The sequence below is a fragment of the Oreochromis niloticus genome, linkage group LG3 (genome assembly GCF_001858045.2).
Source record: "Oreochromis niloticus isolate F11D_XX linkage group LG3, O_niloticus_UMD_NMBU, whole genome shotgun sequence".
Lineage (NCBI taxonomy): Eukaryota > Metazoa > Chordata > Actinopteri > Cichliformes > Cichlidae > Oreochromis > Oreochromis niloticus.
The window spans coordinates 47,022,607-47,046,992 of NC_031967.2; the positions used below are offsets into that span (position 1 = coordinate 47,022,607).

Sequence of the window (24,386 nt, forward strand, 5' to 3'; positions counted from 1 at the left end):
TCAGTGTATTAAACTCTGTTCCAAGAATTCTACTCTTTTACAGAGCATCTTTTTGAGTGTCTTGGTTTTAATTGGGTTGGATCTCCACATCGTTGGTGGGAGAAGGTTATCATGATGGCTTCAAAATTTGCGACCACAATGGCTGCAATCACAGTATTGTAAGATGGCGAAAGATGTACCCTTGGGCCCCCACAACTCACTGTTACTGTAACACAGGACACTTTATTAAAGTGGATGAAACAGGAATACAGGAAAACAGCACTGCAGGATAGTCAATCAGTGAACTGAACTACAAAAAGTCAAAAGTGCCTATCAGGTAGGCTGGAATCATACACGTTACCATCAACAATATCATTGTTAATGTTACACATACTTAAAGAAAGTTTACAACGAGCGAGATGTACTGACAATAGCCAAACACACATGTGTAGTAAATGGCAGTGCGGTAAACCTGCATGGGATGATATTAAATACACTTACTACCATCATCAGTTGTAGCCACTGAAAAGACTAGAAATGAGCGTAATACCTTAGATGTCGGCTAGCGCGCAGCTAACATTTACCACAAAGAAAAAGGGTTAAATGCGCTAAATCCAGAGTCTGTAACTTAACGTAAACATAGAAGAAATGCCAGTTTCCATAAAAAAAAACATAGCGGACTTGCCGGCTTCTTCGCTGTTCCGCTGCGTGTTGTTGTTGTTTTGGTGACGCAACTTCCGTCGACCAGACTCGACTTCTGCAATCTGTTCATGTGTAGGCAGCACTCATTGTGGCGAGCATTGTTAGGCTCTCTACAACACCAGTGTGTAAATCTGAAAGGAGTTCCATCGATCCAAAACCAATGATGCTCCTATAAAACAGAACAAAATAGGCAAAAATACATTAAAAACTAAGTACATAAAGACAATATTATCAAAGTGTAATATTCGATGGATAGATTTATCTTTGTAAGGCCCTTTCACTCTGGACGCATAAAATCCGTGCAAATATTTTGCGCTTTTAAAAAATATTTTTTGTACTGACCTTCTCTCAATGCAGCTGTAATTTAACTGAATGAATTTGCAGCATTTATTTTTTCAACGTTTTGATTTTTCTAATGTTTTGGATGCAAATACATAGACCTGACCAATCAACTCACTGCATTGGCAACAAGCGGACTCATAGCTCAAATCACGCACCTGTACTGAGGTTATAATGGCATCCATAGCACTTCACAATTATGTGCTACTTTGTGTTGGTCTATCACAGAAAATCTCTGTTAAAAAAAAACATTTAAGCTTATGCTGGGATAGTAACAAAATGTCTAAAGTTAAAGAGGAAGGAATACGTTTTCAAGGCACTGTATGTAACAAAGCAGCTGTAATACAGCTGCAACTACTGGATCAAACCATAATAATATTCCTGCTGCTGTCTTCTCGTGACAATTGGATGAACCAGGATCTCCATTCTTGCTTTGCTCATTGAGGAAGATCAGAACCAGCTCATCATTGCTTTATGTAAACGTTTCAATTTTTTTTTATATAGTCTGTTTTTTGAGGACAAATTTTCCGCAAAAACGCAATGTGTCCGATGTGTACTGTTGTACAAAATTTAACAATAACCTGCAACACACCCAGTGAGCTTGATTTGAAGTGAGTTTAATAAACACATTGCAATGTGGAGAGAGCATCCCAGTGAAACACCAGGACCATCTCTGAATTGTGGCCACCGCCCTTACATCTTTTATACAGAGACACAGACAAAGAACATTCCACAAACTCTTACATGTTGGCCCCTCTCACGGGGGGGCTATACCTCCTCCCTCACAGAGAGAATTATGACTTTGTTTTCTGCTTGGCTGTCACCTAAGGATTTACATCCCTGATAAGCAGAAGGAGTCTCACTATCTGTTTAACGTCTCCCCTTACAATGGTCTCACTGTGTGTGTAGAGCATAAGGCCCCTCTGTAGTGAACATACATACAACTAAGTGAGAAAGTGACATTACTATTACTAATGTGAAATGATTAAATATGTGATTAATAGGCAGAAAAGAAATCTGCTTCCACAGTATACTGGCTATACGTGAAATTCGGATCCATAAAATTATGAATTTCATGTTGTTGCTACGCAACACCTTCAATGTGTTCAGTGGCCTTAAGCCCTCATATAATGATCAGTAATATACCTTTTGAGCATCAGAGCCTCCAATCTATGTAAGTGGGTAACTGTGAGTAGCACGATATATGATCCTTTGTATCACCCAGTACTCTCGAAGGCTACGTACAGATGCCAGGTTTGCATGCATGGACTGACAGTATCTCTATAGTGGAAAACAACAGACAGAAGAAATTCCAATGTAAAAAAAATATTGAACATACAACCAAGCAAGAATTCGTAAACTGTTAAAATAAACAAAGACAGAATACATGGAAAATCCAAATAACTGTTTTTACCTAAGCATGAGCCAATCCAAGCGATAGGGAAAATAGCAGAAGTATCGGTTGCCATACCCTAGTCCAACCCCGATACTTGTACCAGTACCATCTCTTTTCAACAAGATGCTCTTCTGAGAACAATCAAATAATACTTGAGTAAAAATGAATGACTTTCCTCTATCTGTTAAAACATTTTAGCATTTTCTTGTTTTTGCAGGGTTTTCTTTCTTTCTATTCTATAGACACCCTTTGAATTTTAAAATGTATACATTTGATTGAATGTTTTAAAATATTAAATTTCTTTTTTGAAATAACAAAGAATTGCTCTTCTGCTCCGCGTAACAGAATTGTGATTAATTTTGGTGTAAATCTTTAAAATGTATTCAAAGCAGGTGGATTATCCTCTGCCATAGCATGTCTTTATTCTGTTTTCCTTCTCTCACCCCAACCAGTTGCAGCAGATGGCCCCGCCCCTCCCTGAGCCTGGTTCTGCTGGAGGTTTCTTCCTGTTAAAAGGGAGTTTTTCCTTCCCACTGTCGCCAAAGTGCTTGCTCATAGGGGGTCATATGATTGTTGGGTTTTTCTCTGTATCTATTATTGCACGATCTACTGTGCAATATAAAGCACCTTGAGGCGACTGTTGTTGTGATTTGGCACTATATAAATAAAATTGAATTGAATTGAATTATCGTATTGTACTATCATTTGTATGAATACTTACACACGTATACACATAATATACATTATACTGCAACACTCACCAGCAGTGTTGGTCAAGTTACTTGAAAAAAGAAATCAGTAACTAATTACTGATTACTTCCCCAAAAAAGTAATCCAGTTACTTTACTGATTACTTATTTTCGAAAGTAATTAATTACTTAGTTACTTAGTTACTTTTTAAAAACACAATTTACAACCTGAATAGGTGATAAAGGGATAGATCTTTCAGCCCAATTCTACCTTTTCTGCATAATCCATCATACAAAATGTAATCAAATGGAAAACTCTCTTTTTAAAACTTGTTTTATTAGTTTTAATCTTTTAACTTTGTGCATCAAGCAAAAATTAAATTATATGCAACATTCTCTGACTGGAAGAAATTTGTTTAACATTTAAACCTATTTTCTGCACATTCCAGGACATAAAATAAAATATTTTTTTGTGTTTACACTCACTCTTTCAAATAGATGCAAGTAAAACACAGCAGAAAATAAATAAAGTCAAAGGCTAGTTGCTCTATTTTCACCTGTAAAGCAGGACTGGGGTAGGCGGAGGTTTATCCTGGTGCAGGTGTGCCGCGGCGGTCAGTGGAAGAATCCGCGAGTTTCTCTATGAATTTCCCATTGCAGTCGTAGCGCACTCGGCGCTTGCTTGGAAGTTAAGGGGTTTTTTCGCTGTAAAAAGAAGTTTTCTTCCCACGCACAATGGACGCTAATGTTTTTGTCACTTTTTATGGAATCAAACTCAAAATAAGGTCACATGCTTTAAACGCTGGACACTCATACTCTCTCCCATACTTGATATATTATCCATTGTTGATCTGCAGACAGCTGTTGTCGCGAACGTCGCACTCGCTTACGTCACTGTCATGAGACATTCTCGCAAAAAACTCACGGTTTTAGTAACGCAAGCTGTGTCCCAAAACGTCGGCTGCATCCTTCGGAGCACCCGGCCTTCGCGGTTTACGTGGGCCGGGTCCTTCAAAGACCGAGAAGGCCGGAAGTGCGAGGCTGTGAAATGGGACGGTCTAGCCTTCAGATTTGCGTCACCACTGTGTCTGTGGAGTTTAATAAACTCGGTCATCTGCTCCTTGCTGTCTAAAATATAACAGGACACTGGCGTAAATTATCAACCGTCTCACACTTCGGTTTAATCAGTTTTCTGTTTGACGTTTATTCAGCTGTGTGAAAATCCCGGAGGAACCCACCCGATGATTAATAAAATTTTATTTAATCTAATAACTTTGATCTCAGCCAAACCGATTTACTCCGGAACAAATAAAACACCGAAAATAGGCAAACAATTACATTTTTAAGTTATCCAAGTGACTTATATCATGTTTAACCTGAGTAGCGAAAGAGCGGGGGTCTGAAAACGATGAAGCCGGGAGTCCGCTGCTCTCGCCGGCTGGAGTGACCATTGAACCCCCCCCGGCTTGCTATCGAGCGGATGGGTAACAGACATCTCCGAAAACCTCGGTGCACTTTTGCAAATATGCGATGTCTTGATAAACCAAGCAGATATTTGAAGTTTGCACAGCTACTTTCTCGCCTGAAAATATGTTAAAAGTTTATTTTGTGACCCAGAAAGATTAATAAGACTAATTTTAAAACTTAGTAGCGGCCGCCATTGTTGGTAGCTGAAATTTGGCTGGGCCGCGCTATGAATTCTGGGATATGGTGGGCCACGAAGGACACACCCAACCCATCCTTCAAATTCAGGGAAATGAAGGACGCATTTGTCGGACGCATTTGAAGGAGTCGACGAATTGGGACAGCCTTCGTCGCCTGGCTGTGACGTAATCGGCCTTCAAATGCGGCCTCCGGAGGATGCAGCCGACGTTTTGGGACACAGCTGCAGTAACGCAGTTCCTGCGGGAAAGTAACGGTAATCTAATTACCGTTTTTCCAATGGTAATCCCTTACATTACTCGTTACTTGAAAAAAGTAATCGGATTACAGTAACGCGTTACAAGTAACGCGTTACTGCCCATCTCTGCTCACCAGCAACAGTGATCAGAGCCATCATTGCAAAAAGTGCAGACACAACCAGTAGCTTCATAGTGATGTTTAATATCTCTGTAAAAAAAGAAAGGACAGAATAGATTTTGCAGCAGACCTTTTCTATGTATATTTGTATTTATTTATTTTCAGCACCGACCAGTAGCTTCAGCCTTTCAGTGAGAAGGTGCTGAACAGCTCAACAATAAATGCCAATATATAGGTTTTTTTTATGCTTCAAAACCAGGAACTAACATTGAAAAAATTGGCACATGTATCATGTGATTCATGCAGCCCAGACTTTCACTGCATCTTTTTCTTTCTTCACAAAAATAATTGCTTCACACTTACCTCTTCTTCGCCTTTCGGCTGCCCACTTAATTTTACATATTGAGTCATTCATAAAGAGGTTCCCTAGTGTACAACCACAGAATATTTGATGTATTTAATTAGGATTGAATATGTCTTTTAGGAAACAAAAATAAAACTATCATGTTAAAGTCATAGTGGCTCGGTGTTCCCCTGGAAAAGCTAGACGAGGCAGCTAGCGAGGGGGAGGTAGGGGCTTCTCTGCTCAGGTTGCTGCTTCCGCAAACAGGCTCCCTTTGGTGAGTGGGGTTATCAGCTTTTTTCTTATTTATTATTGTCTTTCCTGTAGCCTGTTTGTATTTTTTTTTCATTATATTGAATTCCTGCAGTTATGTATTACTTGGTTAGCCAATACTTAGTTTCCAGATTATTTGGTTATTCTGTTAATTTATGTATAGGTTCTCGAGGTTTATTTTATATACTCATAATTTTTAGCATTTTTTTAATTTCTTCAGTTCATGTTAGATTTGATTACTTTCATTACTGCTTCACCCCTAGAACACTCCGCATCATCTCTGTTGCAGTCTGCTTGCTCATCGCTGCCACCACTTCCAGCTTCCCAAATGAGGAAGTGATAAAACTGATAGATAGACAGGCAGCCTCATACATCTTACACTGTATGTGCTATGTAGCTCCAGGTCTCTGATGCTGTGCACTTTGGCCCTTTTTCTTGGTTCAAAGACTATATATTGTGTTTCCGAGCTGGCCTCCCTAGAGACTGAGCACCCTTCACCTCTCCCTGCTCCACTGCTTTAACCTCAGCCTTCAGAGTCATTTGTCTGCCCCTCTGTCCTGCCCCAGCCATCAGAAGAGACTGTGTGTCCTGCTAAACAGCCCAAATCCTTGCTGAGTTTCCTGACACTTATTCCAAACTTGCAGGGAATAAACCAGAGAACCTAGAGAGCTTCCAGATGAGCAGAGTCTGTGAGTTCTGCCTGAGCCAGTGGATCCCGAGCTAATGGTTCCTGCGCTGACTGCCAGTGGGTCAAAGTCCACCCCTACCACCTGTGCTCCACATTTGGGTCACAATAATCAGACAGATACTTTTGTCACCACAGTTTAACTGCAGGAATGTCTTAAAGACCAAAAGACTTGGATTTCTTATCTTATTAAATTCAGATAAAAGGGGTTATTGTACTCTGCCCTAAAAATCAGAACAGGCTGCTTATCCTGGGTGGCATTACCTTGGCCTCAAATAACACAGTAAGGTAAATTGTCATTTTTGACCACGATACTGTATGTTCCCTAATGGTCATATTAAACAAGTATTTGGGACTGCTTTCTTGCATTTGCACAATATCTCTGAAATAAGAAACGTTCTTTCTCAGAGTGATGCTAGTTCTTCTTTTTACTTCTAAGCTGGACTATAGTCAGACTCTTTTTCTTGAGTTCTAAAATTTTAAATTACAGCATTGTTTCAAACGAAACTCTTTAATGGATCTGCCAGTCACAAATTTAAATATGCTCTTCTTCCAAAATATCTTAAATACAACTCTTTTCAATGAAATCACATATTTTAAGTGACCCAGAACAATACAAAACAATCAGTGTTCTAAAAAAAAACCTCACAAAAAAACATAAAAACCGCCATATATGTGTATAGTTTTTGATTTTATTCTATTTACTTTTTTAGTTTCCCAAAGTTAAGTAGAATTTGGTACTGTTAGGAATAAGAATGATTAAAGCTGTTTCTCATTTTATTTTATATACATATTGCTGTTCTGCTCCATGCAATAAGGGTCAAAAGCATCAGTCCAGCACTATGATTGAATTTTTGAGACTGACATGTTGAGGTGCAGAAAAAGTACAGTAAGGGTGATATTTTTCTGGGCCAAGGGCGTCCAAACAGAATGTCCCGGACTTTGATAATAATTACAAAATAAATAAAGCAAGGTTAGAGAGGGAGGTGTTTTTCCTTTGTCTGTCTTATTCCAGGAAGAGGAGCAGATACAACACGAGGTCAGACGTGAATGGAGTGGAGGACAAGATCCACAGGGGAGACTGCAGGACCACATCGCAGACAGGTCTGGGCCGGATCTGGTGTCAAGCCGCCACTGCTGGCTGACTTCTGGCATGGCAAGTGGTATGTCAGCCATATATGTGCCAGGCCTGGCATAGATTTCACTCTTTATGTGATGACATGCCATGTCTGGCCAAATGTGGTTTGGTTTATGTGGCCCAGGCTCGTAAACAACAGGTCTGGCCTGGATCTGGCATCAAGCTGGCACTTCTGACTGATTGATATTATGGCAGGGTGTATGTCAACCAGATGTGGGCCAGGTCTGGCAATGATGGCACTATTTATGTTCCTATTTTCCTATTTTAGTTCGAAGACCCAAATGCTATGTTGCAATACTATACTAATATGATAGCCAACATTTCAAATGCAGGTTTGACAGGTTTGTGAGTGCACACTTTATCCAAAACCTAGCGATGGTGTTCTGGGAAAAACATCCTACCCAATGTTTCTGCGCAGACGCGGTGCATGCGCACAACACCAACGCCAAATTAACTTCTTTTTCTCTCACCCATCCGGACTACTTCTTAAGGTTATGGTTATGGTTAGGGTTGTGGTTAGGGGTAGGGTTAGGTTTAGTCACAAGCAGTGTTGGGTAAGTTACTTTAAATTAGTAACTTAGTTACATTACTAGTTACTTCTCTAAAAAAGTAACTCAGTTACTTCAAGTTACTCGTTACTTTCAGAGTAACTAGTTACTAGGGAAAGTAACTTTGGTTTTACTCAGAATTCTCTTGTTAATGTGTTGCTTCCGTAACTGGATACCCAGCAAGATTGCCAGTCTTCTAGCTTGCTTACTTGCCACACGTGCACTGTGCCACCTACCAACAGAAAGAAAAAAATAATGTGCACATTTCCACGAGAGAAATCCCACGCCTGGACCGTCGTTGACCGCCGCCATGATTCTAGCCTGCTTTTTACATCCAACACAAAAACTGCAGTCGTGGTGCTTTTGATTGTACTCAGAACTTGGAAATTCTGCCTTCTGAATAGGAAGATGTAGGTAACACCAGACTGCAGATGAGCTGCATACAGAGCTGGAGTGGGACAAAAAAATCGTCCCGGGCATTTTGACTAGAGACCGGCCCACCATTATAGGAAAAATCATAAAGACTTTGAATGAAAATAAACACTGTTGTGACAGTGATGTACACTGTTCTGATGGTATATATGTATCAATGTATCAATTGTTTGTTGTAAGACTCAGATAATTATTTTTTTAAAAGCGAGACATTTTAAATGAGAATAATAAAGAAAAGTATTTCCTTGTCCCCCCCTTTCCCTGTTAATGCCCTACCTGGCCCCCTGGCAACACTTTGCTAGACCCGCCCCTGCACAGTTACCAGCTGTCAGCTACGTAGAAAAGGATCCTGGTGTTATTTGTCTCTCAGAAACAGTTCATAACTTCCCTTCAACTCATCCATGTCACCTAAAAGGTAAACCTGTTTCTCCATCACCTGTTCAGCTCTGATGATTCAGTAAGGACATCTCCTGGTTTCATCTTCATGTTTCCCTCTCACCAGATAACCAAACCGACATCATGACCAGCAGCTTTACAGCTGTGGCTCCAGCAAACATCAGCTGATACTAGAAATTAATATTAAATAAATTCTAACAACAGCTGATCAAGCTTAAACGTGCTGCTGTTGTTTAACGCGACATCCGCTGGTTTCCTCTTTCTGGCGCAAAGTGGGCGATAAATAAACAAGAGAGAAAAGCCGATCAGCTGATCATTGATCAGTTTCATGATTGAAGTAGGAACAGGAGAGGAGAGAATGAGAGAAGAAGAGGCAGCTGTGCAGCTTCAGCTTTGTGTCTTTTTCATTGTAGCTGAAGTCCGGGACAAACTGTGTTCCTTTTCACCTCAGTACGAAACGCGTAATATTTTCTCTGAATACCAGATGATTCTGTTTTTTAGGGGACGGTTGGCAACTCTAATAACTAACAGTATGAACAAAATAAAGTTCAACATCAGTAACATAGCACCCACCCAGCTGTATAGAAACTCCGTCATGCTAGCTAGCACGCAGTACGAAAAAGTCAGCATACCGAAAATAAACTCCACCTAAACTTGGTTTATATCTGACTCCGATAGACTGCAGGTCATAACTTCTTACCTGAAGTTCAGTTCACCTGACACTCGGACCGGCGGCCGCTTCGGGTCTCTCCTCTTGCCTCCCTTTTCCTTCATCCACCTGCTGGCCTCCACCACTTGCTAATGTTATTGAATCTGTGGAAGCTCCGCTATATCCACCACACGAAGTAACGAGTAACGAGCCTATCTAAATCCCAGTAACGAGTAACGCGTTCCTGGTTTTGGCATAATAACTAGTTACCGTGCTCGTTACCACAATAATAACGTAGTTACTGTAACGCGTTACTTAATAACGCGTTAGTCCCAACACTGGTCACAAGTCACCGTCAAATTATAATACGGGTAGGACGATTTGTCAGAGTAGGATGGTTTCTCACGGTTTACTAATTTTTACCACCGGGTGGCTGTAGCTCAGGAGGTAAAGCAGTTTTGTCATGTTACTTTTGCACTGTTATGTTCCGGCACATGTTGTTATTACATGGCTAAGGTACACATTAGGCGGACATCTGGGGCCAGAGCTGAAACTGTTCTGGGCCAGCAGTGTGTCTGCAAACAACTTACACATGGCCCACATACCTCAAAAAATGACGGCCCTTTGGTGGCCCAGATCAGGTTTGCCAGAGGTAATCCACACATGGGCCAGCACAGGACCACCAGTGTGACTGCAACTGCCTTTGTGTTGGCCCATGTGTGTGCTACCTCTGGCAATCCTGATCTGGGCCACCAAAGGGCTGTCATTCTTTGCGCTGTGTGGGCCATGTGTAAGCACGTTGTGTGGGCCAGATCTGGGTCATACCAGTTTTGCTATGTGGGTATGCAACAAATCATCAGTATGTTACATGTTCCGAGGCATGAGAGCGGGTTGGAATGAAACTATAAATGTGTTTACCATGTGACATAAAAATCAACCTAACAAGGTTAAAGTTAGGGTTATGGTTAAGGTTACGGTTAGGGCTGCAATAGAAAGCAGCAGAGAAAATAGAAAGCGAAGCGCATAGAAAGCTATCTATTCAATTCAATCAAGAATACGGGCGTCTCATAAGGACGGGCCATGAGAAATTGTCAGTATGTTACACGCTCGGAATGGGAATGCTCCGGTCTTTCACATTTGGGTCCACAATAATCAGCTCCCACGACAACACTTGATAGATACTTGTTTATCAGTGTTATTTTCAGTCTTTTTTTGAGTTTTACTTTTTTTACTTCAATACTTTGTACCGTTCCTATGACAGAAATGTCATTAACTTTATTGTAGTATGAGACAGTTTTCGAACTAATTTAATTAAATGTAATTGGTTTTCTAATGATTTTTTCAAGCTGTACAATTATTTTTTGATTTTAGCAGGGTTTTAAAGATGTAGCACAAATTAAAGTTCAATACTGATCAGGAATTTAAAAAATATTGCACATGGTAGACACAATTGAGCATACTGAGTTAGGCATTAAACCATGCATCTTGTGAAATAATGTTTGAACTTCAGTTATGAAAGATTTTCCTTCTTCAGAATATGACTAAGGCTGTTGCCTAATTGATGATACTATGAAAATGACTTTATCTGCCAGTCACAGGCTTAGATGTGCACTTCTGTTTTTTTTTTTCAACCTGGTTTAACTTTTGAGAACAGTAAATAATTTAAATGTAACACTTTTACACAAAAGGTGATTACATATCCTTACGTGACCAAAATGTACACAAAACAATTAGTTCTAGAAGAAAAAAAACCTTTACATTTTTTTTTTTAAATTTGATGCTTCCATAAATGTGTATGTATGTATTTCATTTTATTTTTCTTTCTTTATTTTTCTTTACATCCAGAAATGTAAGTATAGTTTGGTGCTTGTCTTTTCCTACATGAAATAGTTAGAGGATTTTGATCTAAAGGTCAAATGGAAGAAGAGCTTTAGAACCATTTGAACAGAACCAGGAAATGTTTATGTTTTAGCAAGGTTGGTGAGGTTTTAACAAAAACTGATGTGTTTTGAAATTCACAAGGCTTGTGAAATAATGCATGAGCTTCAGTTTTGAACAATGTTTCAAAAGCTGTTGCTTCTTCAAAATACTGATAGTAATCATGAAAATGATGCAAGTCAGACTTAGTCATTCTTTTCTTGGTTATCTGTATGTGTTGTATGGTCAAAAAAACTTTAAAAAAAAGGAAAGATCCGCCAAGCATCAGGCCTGCATGACCATTGTTTTCAATATCTTTTTTATTGTACCAAATAAAACGCTCAGGGTTTCTAAGAAATCCAAATACCTTCATGAATTAATATATTATTCAGCAGAGATAACAAATGGAGCATTTTTCAGATGTGGTTATAAAATGTAGTTTACATACATGAATTAAAGCGGACTTATAAATTTTTTTCTTTTGTGGTAGGCTTAGAGGTGGGCAAAGCAATCCAGATATTGATAATATCGATTAAAAAACGCTGGTATTGGTATCGAATCAATACTATATAGATACTTTGTTTCTATCCTCTAAGTTCAGTATGTTGCCAATGCTTAACTTTAATTGTGTTAAACCATTATTTTATATGAAATGAAAAATACATTTTAAACAGCACTACGAAAAACATCTGAACTTTTGGTGTTGACTGTCATATATATTTTATTTATATCCTTTGGAACATTTAAACAACAGAAGTTGGCCCAAAGTGCTTAATAAACAGGCATATTAACATTCCAGGTCCCAAAGAACCCTATTTTTAAAATATGTGAAATGTCAAAAGTATGGTTTACATTTTAGGACATTCTAAGGTCTCAGGAAAACATCGTCAAACATCAGGTCAAACAACTTTAGACTTCAGACCATAGACAAAAGTGCATAAAGTTTCACTGAAAACCCCCCCCCCATCAGACCTCTGAATAAAGGCATCAGACTGAAAATTCACAGATCTCAGGAAAAACACCATCAGACTAATGGTGTGTTCACACCGAACGCGATAGACGCGAGCGAAAACGCCCCAAACGCCCCTAATTTGACGCGTGCACATTTGCACCTCAACGCGTGTCCAACAAAAATCCATCGCGCCTCAAAATTGCATCGTCTCACGTGCGTGAACTGGAAATGTGGGAGGAAGTTGTGCCAGACGGTATCTTCGCAAGATGGCAGCTGTCGAGCTAGAGCGTGAAGAGAGAGTCGCCCTCCTCTATTTACTGTGGAGAGCAGAGCAGCGGCGTAAAGGACGTCCCCGCCATACCTAAATAAAAGTAGCAGCTGGCATCATATAGCTCTGGATGGTTGGCCACGGCACTGATGAGCTTTTCCTCCATATTGATTGACGTATGACAGGCTTTGGCTGGATCTGCCCTTTTGACCTAGGTCAGAGCCACGTCACCAGCCTCCTGATTGGTTGTCGCGGCACGATCTGACGCCGGAGTTCAGATTTTCCAACTCAAGCGGTTGGCGCGATACGCGCGTGTGCACAAAATGCAACACAAAATCTGACACGCGTGGTTTTCTTCGCGAGTCAAACGCGCCAGACGCGGTACACTGACGCGCGTTTCACAGGTTTTGGCGTTTTCGCAACGCAAATCTGCTTCCGAATTTTCGCCGGACGCACAATCGCGTGTCATCGCGCTCTTTCCATTGACTTTACATGTACACCTGACGCTCTGGCCACCTCTATTGCGTTCGGTGTGTACGCACCGTAAAAGGTCTCAGGACAAAGGCCATCAGAGAGAAAGAAGCTTCCTGCAGGTGGCACTGTTGTCAGGTCACCAGATTTCCAAAACAGTTCACTCTCGTAACATCCCAGGTAAGATTTAGTTGCTCCCCCTTTTCTCCCTGTTCTCTCTACGCCAGAGGTTCCCAAAGTGGGGGACGTTTCAAGAAATAAAAAGCTGAAAGCTTAAGAGGAGCTGAAAAAAGAACCTGAAAGAAAAAACTGAAAAAACTTTATTAAATGTTTTTGCTAATGTTTGCAAGTTAGTGTTTTTTTTAAAAGAACCATGAACCATGGCAATATGGCGGCTACAGTTAATTTTATTACTCATTACCCGTTTTAAATTTAATTTGAAGGTGAGTGTACTTAAAATGAGTTTGATACCAATGTAAAATGCAAAATTAAAAATATTTTCCTGTATTTACAATGATATGGTTAGCAGATTATGTCAAACTAGCCAATTTAATTCATACTTCCAATATATTTTGAAATCTAGTTGTAAACTGTACACCACAAGTCGAAAATTTGGAACCACATGTATTGTAACTTCTGATTGGTTGAAAGATGTGAACACGCTATCGTTGTTGTGATTCTATTGGCTCAAACGATTAAAAAGAGTTGTCAATCATGCAAATCAACCAAAAGAAGCCAAGGTTACAGCCCCTCAGAGTTTAAAGGGCCAGAAGACATTTAGACTCACCTGCAGGGAAGAAAGGGCCCGTTTCCTATGAATGTGTGGTTAATTCTTCAACAATATTTAAAAAAACAAGCATTTTTAGGCATTTTAATTAAATACATTCATTTCTGTTCTATAATACTCTATAATATGGTGTCCAATGTGTGCCAAAATTAGACACCCCTGGATATTTATGTATTAGCAGTGCTTATTTTTCACTGTTTCACTTTAGAAATGCAAATCTTTGCACAGATGTTTATATGCTGATTGCTGAATTTCTGGAATAATATGTGTACTAAAGTTTTAAAAGGGTTGTAAGCTAAAAAATAAATAAATTAGACAAGGAAAATACCTACTTACCTTTTCTGTGTTCCAGCCTCAGTAACTTTGACACAGCAATTTTACACCTCGGATGAAATAGTGTTAGCTTTATTTTGATACCAAGATTGTTTACACAGAGTTTGTAATTGCAGAGAAATACTCCATTCATTTTAGGCAGGTAATGTTCAAGCAGGAAGCTCAAAAAGCCCATTAGGGCTTAAAAACATCGGCGGAGCGGGGGGGCTTACTGGGCTTAAGCCCGGGTTGTTGTTTCAGAAGCCCAGGGTCTTTTGGGGTGTAATTTGTTTCATAGTTAGATGCCTGACTGACAACTGTATAAAACAAAAACTACACACATTATTCGAAGCACATAGCGCACAGTCATAAATTCCCCCTAATTTTGGTATGAGGCGAGCTCAGGCACTAGCTGACTGAGCACAGCACATGTGAGCAAGGGGGGAGAAGCTGCTGCCTGCGAGTTTGCTGTAGGGGAAGTGCAGACAGAGGAGAGCTTAAGTTTGACCAGGTACCAAAGCAAATCATTCGTACTGTACAAATAATGTAAATATGACGGTGTATTACAAAAGATTGATATCAAACTGATCACTTGATCCATATTATGTTACTTGCTCTTCGAGTGAATCAACAAATGGCGAAATGAAAAGCCGAACAACAATGTTGTTTTTTTTAGAGTCTTAGCTTACATGTGTGTTTGTTTCATATTTTCAGTTGTTACCCTCCACAGCTAAATAAAATAAAAACTCTAAATCGGTTTCTAGGGATGGGTATCATTTAGGTTTTATCCGATACTGATCAGGAATTTAAAAAATATTGCACATGGTAGACACAATTGAGCATACTGAGTTAGGCATTAAACCATGCATCTTGTGAAATAATGTTTGAACTTCAGTTATGAAAGATTTTCCTTCTTCAGAATATGACTAAGGCTGTTGCCTAATTGATGATACTATGAAAATGACTTTATCTGCCAGTCACAGGCTTAGATGTGCACTTCTGTTTTTTTTTTTTCAACCTGGTTTAACTTTTGAGAACAGTAAATAATTTAAATGTAACACTTTTACACAAAAGGTGATTACATATCCTTACGTGACCAAAATGTACACAAAACAATTAGTTCTAGAAGAAAAAAAACCTTTACATTTTTTTTTTTTAAATTTGATGCTTCCATAAATGTGTATGTATGTATTTCATTTTATTTTTCTTTCTTTATTTTTCTTTACATCCAGAAATGTAAGTATAGTTTGGTGCTTGTCTTTTCCTACATGAAATAGTTAGAGGATTTTGATCTAAAGGTCAAATGGAAGAAGAGCTTTAGAACCATTTGAACAGAACCAGGAAATGTTTATGTTTTAGCAAGGTTGGTGAGGTTTTAACAAAAACTGATGTGTTTTGAAATTCACAAGGCTTGTGAAATAATGCATGAGCTTCAGTTTTGAACAATGTTTCAAAAGCTGTTGCTTCTTCAAAATACTGATAGTAATCATGAAAATGATGCAAGTCAGACTTAGTCATTCTTTTCTTGGTTATCTGTATGTGTTGTATGGTCAAAAAAACTTTAAAAAAAAGGAAAGATCCGCCAAGCATCAGGCCTGCATGACCATTGTTTTCAATATCTTTTTTATTGTACCAAATAAAACGCTCAGGGTTTCTAAGAAATCCAAATACCTTCATGAATTAATATATTATTCAGCAGAGATAACAAATGGAGCATTTTTCAGATGTGGTTATAAAATGTAGTTTACATACATGAATTAAAGCGGACTTATAAATTTTTTTCTTTTGTGGTAGGCTTAGAGGTGGGCAAAGCAATCCAGATATTGATAATATCGATTAAAAAACGCTGGTATTGGTATCGAATCAATACTATATAGATACTTTGTTTCTATCCTCTAAGTTCAGTATGTTGCCAATGCTTAACTTTAATTGTGTTAAACCATTATTTTATATGAAATGAAAAATACATTTTAAACAGCACTACGAAAAACATCTGAACTTTTGGTGTTGACTGTCATATATATTTTATTTATATCCTTTGGAACATTTAAACAACAGAAGTTGGCCCAAAGTGCTTAATAAACAGGCATATTAACATTCCAGGTCCCAAAGAACCCTATTTTTAAAATATGTGAAATGTCAAAAGTATGGTTTACATTTTAGGACATTCTAAGGTCTCAGGAAAACATCGTCAAACATCAGGTCAAACAACTTTAGACTTCAGACCATAGACAAAAGTGCATCAAGTTTCACTGAAAACCCCCCCCCCATCAGACCTCTGAATAAAGGCATCAGACTGAAAATTCACAGATCTCAGGAAAAACACCATCAGACTAATGGTGTGTTCACACCGAACGCGATAGACGCGAGCGAAAACGCCCCAAACGCCCCTAATTTGACGCGTGCACATTTGCACCTCAACGCGTGTCCAACAAAAATCCATCGCGCCTCAAAATTGCATCGTCTCACGTGCGTGAACTGGAAATGTGGGAGGAAGTTGTGCCAAACGGTATCTTCGCAAGATGGCAGCTGTCGAGCTAGAGCGTGAAGAGAGAGTCGCCCTCCTCTATTTACTGTGGAGAGCAGAGCAGCGGCGTAAAGGACGTCCCCGCCATACCTAAATAAAAGTAGCAGCTGGCATCATATATCTCTGGATGGTTGGCCACGGCACTGATGAGCTTTTCCTCCATATTGATTGACGTATGACGGGCTTTGGCTGGATCTGCCCTGTTGACCTAGGTCAGAGCCACGTCACCAGCCTCCTGATTGGTTGTCGCGGCGCGATCTGACGCCGGAGTTCAGATTTTCCAACTCGAGCGGTTGGCGCGATACGCGCGTGTGCACAAAATGCAACACAAAATCTGACACGCGTGGTTTTCTTCGCGAGTCAAACGCGCCAGACGCGGTACACTGACGCGCGTTTCACAGGTTTTGGCGTTTTCGCAACGCAAATCTGCTTCCGAATTTTCGCCGGACGCACAATCGCGTGTCATCGTGCTCTTTCCATTGACTTTACATGTACACCTGACGCTCTGGCCGCCCCTATTGCGTTCGGTGTGTACGCACCGTAAAAGGTCTCAGGAGAAAGGCCATCAGAGAGAAAGAAGCTTCCTGCAGGTGGCACTGTTGTCAGGTCACCAGATTTCCAAAACAGTTCACTCTCGTAACATCCCAGGTAAGATTTAGTTGCTCCCCCTTTTCTCCCTGTTCTCTCTACGCCAGAGGTTCCCAAAGTGGGGGACGTTTCAAGAAATAAAAAGCTGAAAGCTTAAGAGGAGCTGAAAAAAGAACCTGAAAGAAAAAACTGAAAAAACTTTATTAAATGTTTTTGCTAATGTTTGCAAGTTAGTGTTTTTTTTAAAAGAACCATGAACCATGGCAATATGGCGGCTACAGTTAATTTTACTACTCATTACCCGTTTTAAATTTAATTTGAAGGTGAGTTTACTTAAAATGAGTTTGATACCAATGTAAAATGCAAAATTAAAAATATTTTCCTGTATTTACAATGATATGGTTAGCAGATTATGTCAGACTAGCCAATTTAATTCATACTTCCAATATATTTTGAAATCTAGTTGTAAACTGTACACCACAAGTCGAAAATTTGGAACCACATGTATTGTAACTTCTGATTAGTTGAAAGATGTGAACACGCTATCGTTGGTGTGATTCTATTGGCTCAAACGATTAAAAAGAGTTGTCAATCATGCAAATCAACCAAAAGAAGCCAAGGTTACAGCCCCTCAGAGTTTAAAGGGCCAGAAGACATTTAGACTCACCTGCAGGGAAGAAAGGGCCCGTTTCCTATGAATGTGTGGTTAATTCTTCAACAATATTTAAAAAAACAAGCATTTTTAGGCATTTTAATTAAATACATTCATTTCTGTTCTACAATACTCTATAATATGGTGTCCAATGTGTGCCAAAATTAGACACCCCTGGATATTTATGTATTAGCAGTGCTTATTTTTCACTGTTTCACTTTAGAAATGCAAATCTTTGCACAGATGTTTATATGCTGATTGCTGAATTTCTGGAATAATATGTGTACTAAAGTTTTAAAAGGGTTATAAGCTAAAAAATAAATAAATTAGACAAGGAAAATACCTACTTACCTTTTCTGTGTTCCAGCCTCAGTAACTTTGACACAGCAATTTTACACCTCGGATGAAATAGTGTTAGCTTTATTTTGATACCAAGATTGTTTACACAGAGTTTGTAATTGCAGAGAAATACTCCATTCATTTTAGGCAGGTAATGTTCAAGCAGGAAGCTCAAAAAGCCCATTAGGGCTTAAAAACATCGGCGGAGCGGGGGGGCTCACTGGGCTTAAGCCCGGGTTGTTGTTTCAGAAGCCCAGGGTCTTTTGGGGTGTAATTTGTTTCATAGTTAGATGCCTGACTGACAACTGTATAAAACAAAAACTACACACATTATTCGAAGCACATAGCGCACAGTCATAAATTCCCCCTAATTTTGGTATGAGGCGAGCTCAGGCACTAGCTGACTGAGCACAGCACATGTGAGCAAGGGGGGAGAAGCTGCTGCCTGCGAGTTTGCTGTAGTGGAAGTGCAGCCAGGCAGACAGAGGAGAGCTTAAGTTTGACCAGGTACCAAAGCAAATCATTCGTACTGTACAAATAATGTAAATATGACGGTGTATTACAAAAGATTGATATCAAACTGATCACTTGATCCATATTATGTTACTTGCTCTTCGAGTGAATCAACAAATGGCGAAATGAAAAGCCGAACAACAATGTTGGGTTTTTTTTAGAGTCTTAGCTTACATGTGTGTTTGTTTCATATTTTCAGTTGTTACCCTCCGCAGCTAAATAAAAACTCTAAATCGGTTTCTAGGGATGGGTATCATTTAGGTTTTATCCGATACCAGTACCAAACCGGTACTTTTGAAACGGTGCCGGTGCTTAAACGGTGCTCGAACCGGTGCTTAAAGAATGGAGAACACACACTTTGTCCAAAAACCTCTCATGTTTAGCTGTTTTTTAGTAAAAAGATAACAATGTTAGCCTTTTCTGCAGCTATAGGGCATATATGATATCACTCTTGGCTGGAAGCAGTGCTTAATCAATGGAAAAAACACCAATTTTGTCTAAAAACCTCTCATGTTTAGCTGTTTCCCACTTTTTCTTTGGTCATTTTAGCCTTTTTGTGCCAGGGTGAAGGGAGTATCTGCCATCAAACAAGAAGACAGCCATGTAATAATGTGGTTAGCGTACTCAATGTAAATTACACACGAAAAACATTAAGCTACTCACGCAGAGAAGAATGGCTGCTGCTGCCATCATCATCCGTCATCATTTCTGCTACACTGGCAGGGCTAGAGGCCAGGACTCTCCTCTTTGGGTTCTTGGGGGATGTTGCTAACTCCGGTCCGATAACAGGCACCACACCCGCAGTAGATGTGCACGGTGTGAGGTCTCGCAGCAAGCTATCAAATACGGTGAATTTCTCGGCTTTTAACAAAATGCTATACGTCGCCAGGTGTTTCATCAGATTCGAGGTGTTACCTTCTTTACACAGTGTCACCTTAAAGGACTTGTTGCAACCTGCTGAGTTTGCATCTACAGTACAGCCAGACTTTTGACCACTTTGCTTTGGGTATTTTTAATCAGTAGCTCTGCTCTAAAAGAACGTACGTACCTGGGCCCGCTTACTACGCTTGCAAAGGTAAAATGATTGGCTAGAATCCAAAGTGTATGACATCTCAGGATAAAAAAAGCACCGAAATAAAGCACCGAAATGTGCGGTGCTTTTCGGTCTGGTTACTACCGTTTATGTCAGAACCGGTGCCATAATGGCACCGGATACCGGTACCCATCCCTATCGGTTTCAGTTATGTACTGATGAACACAACAGTGGACATAAGGAGCTTCTTTCAAAGAAAAAACTCAGGTAAATGTTATTTTATATATTATGCTTTGTATGTTGTTCAATATATTTCTATGCAAAACAAGAGGAATTTCAATACACAGCAGTATATTCCAGGTGCGATTTTAGTCTATTTTTTAGCCCAAAATGAATCAAAGCACCCCCAAAGATTTCTTACTCCTTTTGACAATATTTGGTGTTTGTGTGACACACTACTAAAAATATAAAAAGGATACAGTACATAATTGAGATGGAACATTTTAACAACAAAAGTATAGATACCCCCCCCCCTCCCAAAATGGTTTGTTCCAGCTTGCCTCTCCCCTATACAGCCTATTTAAAATCTAAAACTTAAAATTGTCCGTAGCCTACTGTTGTTACCAACCCAGGAGCCACATTCAGGTAAAAGTGTAAGAACAAATGATGCGTCAATAAAGGATAATGTTGGATCAGTGTTTCAATATTTATATCTTTTATTAGATGTTCATGTGGTTTGGTTATTTGCCTTTTGTTTGAAAGTACACTGAGAGAGGACGTTTTTTATTAGTGATGTTAATAATATTTTTTTTCATATTAATGTAAATTTTTCATCTAATTGAATACAATCTATTTGTGTATGATTGTCAGTCCAAAGAGGGAGAGATGAGGAAAGAGAAGAACATGAGGAGAAAGTACAAGGTCAGGAAGAACCAGGTAAGGAAACAGACAGGGAATAGTGACAAGCAAAACAGAAACTGTTAAACTGCTTGAGAGAGTTGACCACCAAAAGTAATTTGCCAACTTGAAGGTGAGGCGACATAGTTTAAAATAAAAGAAAAAAAATCTGCAGAGCCATGGTAGTATCTGCAGTAAAGATCTTTTCATACATTGTGTACATTGTACCATAGGCAAAGTTGCCTCCAATTTTATAATTTTTTATCAATATTTTGTACATTTGTACATTTCAAGGACTCTATTTTTGGAGTCTTTTTATATATCTGTATTGTATTATACATACATATCTCTGTCCAAAAGATGCACTCAGTTTACTTCTTACTCACTATGTTCATCATTTTCCCCCAGTAATTAAGGTTAGGATATGTATTTTTTATATATATATATATTCCATTTGTGGATCTCCATAAGTGTGGCTCAATTTTGAATACAATTTGGTTCCATTTGCAATTACGAAATATATACGATTTCTCTCTTTACTTTTTAAATTTAACAAATAACTTTTTTATATTTATCAATCTAAAAAAAATAAACATTTAGTCTGATTTGATGTTACAATTAAAAAAGTGTTTGTGTTTTATTTGAAGAGTATGTAAATATCTGGTTTCAACTGTATATTTGATTCTGGTTCTGTCTTGGTTAAGTCCTAAAGTAGTCCTCATTTTGAACTGTTGTGGTCCTGTTTTAATTTCAGATCAGTTCTGGGTCTGGTTGAATTGGGGTTTAGTCCCCGTGTCTTAATACAGCCCTGATTTTGTTCTGCCTTGCTGCTTCATTAAAAAACTAGTTTAAGGTGTCCTGCATATGTGATATATTTTCTTTCTTATATGAAGTTATTCTTCTTCGAACAAAACACAAAACACAGCCTAATAAATCTTCAACTTCACAGCATGTTTTTCAGTCATTTCTAATTAAATCTTAAATCTTCAAAACTGACTCTAATTTCAGTAGGAAGCCAGTGTGAGAGAGCAACAGTGTCACATGTGAGTACTTAGAGGATCTGGTCAAAAGCCTAGGTGCAGCGTTTTGCACAGCCTGCAGATGATCCAGGGAACCTTTGCTTAGACATATAAACAGTGAGTTACAATAGTCCGAGCGTGAAGAAATAAATGGATGTATAGCAATCTCCAGTTCAAAGCGAGATAAAACCGAGATTAACTTAGCAACATTTCTTAAATGATAAAAACAAGACTGAACCAGAGATTTAACATGACCATTCAATGTGAGAGTCGAGTCAAACCTTACACCTAAATTCCTGATAGAGGATTTAACATACACGGAGAGAGGACCTAGGGCTTTCACTATATGGGGTAAAAATCTGTCAGGAGTGCATACAAAGGACTCCAGTTTTCCCCTCGTTGAATTGGAGGAAATTAACAGCCATCCAACTTTTGATCGAATCTAAGCAGTCATTCAGAAGCTGGAGCTTAGATCTTGTGGCCTAAAAGAATGTACAACTGAATGTCATCAGCAAAATAGTGATAGGAAATGTCCTTAAAGGAGCCCCGTACATGCTGGAGGGGGAGAAGATATATTGAAAACAATAAAAGCCCCAAAACCGAACCTTGAGGGACACCATAAGTAAGGGAGGTGTAGGCGCCAGACGGCTGCTTTATATTTTTATTTACGATTGAGTTCATGTTTGTTTTATAATTCATAGATTCATTACATAAGTCATCTTTTCAGGATTAATAAATATGAAAATATATGTTGTTTTACATAAAGTAATGTTATGTCACTGTTTGGGATTCGAACCTAAAAAGGGGTACCTCGCACTTTAAGTATGTAAGTGCAATAGTAGCATGAAACCCTGTGTGAGAGGGAAGGGGAGGAGCGTGGACAGAGAGGTTAGGAGTCTCACGGTTTTCTGACCGTGTACACGGGTAGTTCTGGATAACTGCTATTTTCTGGAACTTTCATGCTTATTTAGGAAGGAGTTCATTGTTACATCTTCAGTTTGTAATAAATAAACAGTCTTCAAATCATAATGCAACTGGAAGCATTTCTTTTGGAAACCATGAACACGCGTCAACCATAGACTCCCTTTTTGAACTTGGTCTATTGGAAATTACCCTACAGGAGGTATGACCTAAAATTAGAGAACACCACAGAAAAAAACATTGGTGATGTAGATATGAAGAGAACCACTCCAAGGCAGTTCCAGATACACCAACTCAATACTTTAGCCTTTAAAGCAGGATGTGGTGGTCAACTGTGTCAAATGCCAACGTGAGGTCCAACATAAGCAGAACAGAGTATTTTCCTGCATCGTAACTCATCAAAATGTTACTAGAGACCCTAAGAAGGGCTGTTTCCATGCAGTGAACTCTAGGAAAGCCAGACTGAAACCTATCAAAGATGCTATGTTTGTCCAGAACTGTTATAAGTTGCTTAGCCACAACTTTTTCTAGAAGCTTAGCAATTAACCGAAATTTAGAGATTGGCTCGTAACTGCTGAGGTTTTTTTTTTTTTTAAAGTGGGAGAATAGCAGCATTTCTAAAGTAAACAGGAACTATACCAGTGACGAGTTAATTAAAGTGAGCACACATGGACCAATATACTGAAAGACATTTTTGAATAATGATGCAGGTACAATGTCAAGTGAACAAGAGGATCCTTTTACTGAATTCACTAGTTTTACCAGCTCGGGTAGAGAAACAGGAGAGAAAGTATCCAAGATAAAGAGCTGAGATAGGGTGGAGACAGACAAAACAGGTACTGATTGTAAAAAATTAATTCTTACACTATTAATTTTTTCAAGCAGAAAAGAAAGAAATTTTTCACAATCTTCATTTGAGGAAGGTGCAGGTGGAGCAGGAGTAACAATGTCACTAAGGGCGTTGAATAGCACCTTAGGATTTCCTCTGCTCTTTGTAACCAAATATTAAAATTAGTCAGCCCTCGCATCTCTGATAGCATTATTAAAAGAAGCTAAAAGGTCCTTTAGATAGAGGAGATGAGTTTTCCTTCACCAGCGCTCCGCTTTACTACAATCACGTTTTACAAATACAACAAATACTGTCATTTAGCCAAGGAGAAGACTTGGATACAGAAACTCTTCTTGTTTTAACCGGACAAATTTCATCTAAAATGGAAAGGCAATAATCACTGAAAAGATTGGCTGAGAAATCAAAATTATTGTGAGCAGATAGCTGTAAGTTAAAAGCATCCACAAATTTCTCCACTGTGGTGGAGTTCAGGATGCGAGAGTTAACCATCTGTCTAACAGTGGACAATAGCTCATTAAAAGACAAGTGATAATTCTTTTCTTTGTGATTAAAGGGAGCTGCCCTCAGATTGAGGGCTGATACCTCAGCACCACCCTGTGGCAACAGATAAATTATCCTATATGTTCATTTTTTGTAGCAACTCTGAAATTAATGATGAAAACGGTACAAAGGCTAAAGTACCACACTATGTGCTTGTCAGTGATAATTACAGCTGTTTTATTGATAAAATTAAAGACAAACATTGCAAAAAG

General features: G+C 38.9%; 1 long non-coding RNA gene across 1 annotated transcript in view; it reads right to left on the reverse strand.

Moving 5' to 3' along the window:
- Positions 1-202: 202 nt before the first annotated feature.
- LOC109199130 (uncharacterized) overlaps positions 203-24,386 on the reverse strand; it is a 28,575-nt gene continuing 4,391 nt past the window's right edge. Inside the window, exon 2 of the long non-coding RNA XR_003219525.1 lies at positions 203-850. This is a non-coding gene — a long non-coding RNA (uncharacterized LOC109199130). The remainder of the gene's footprint in view (positions 851-24,386) is intronic.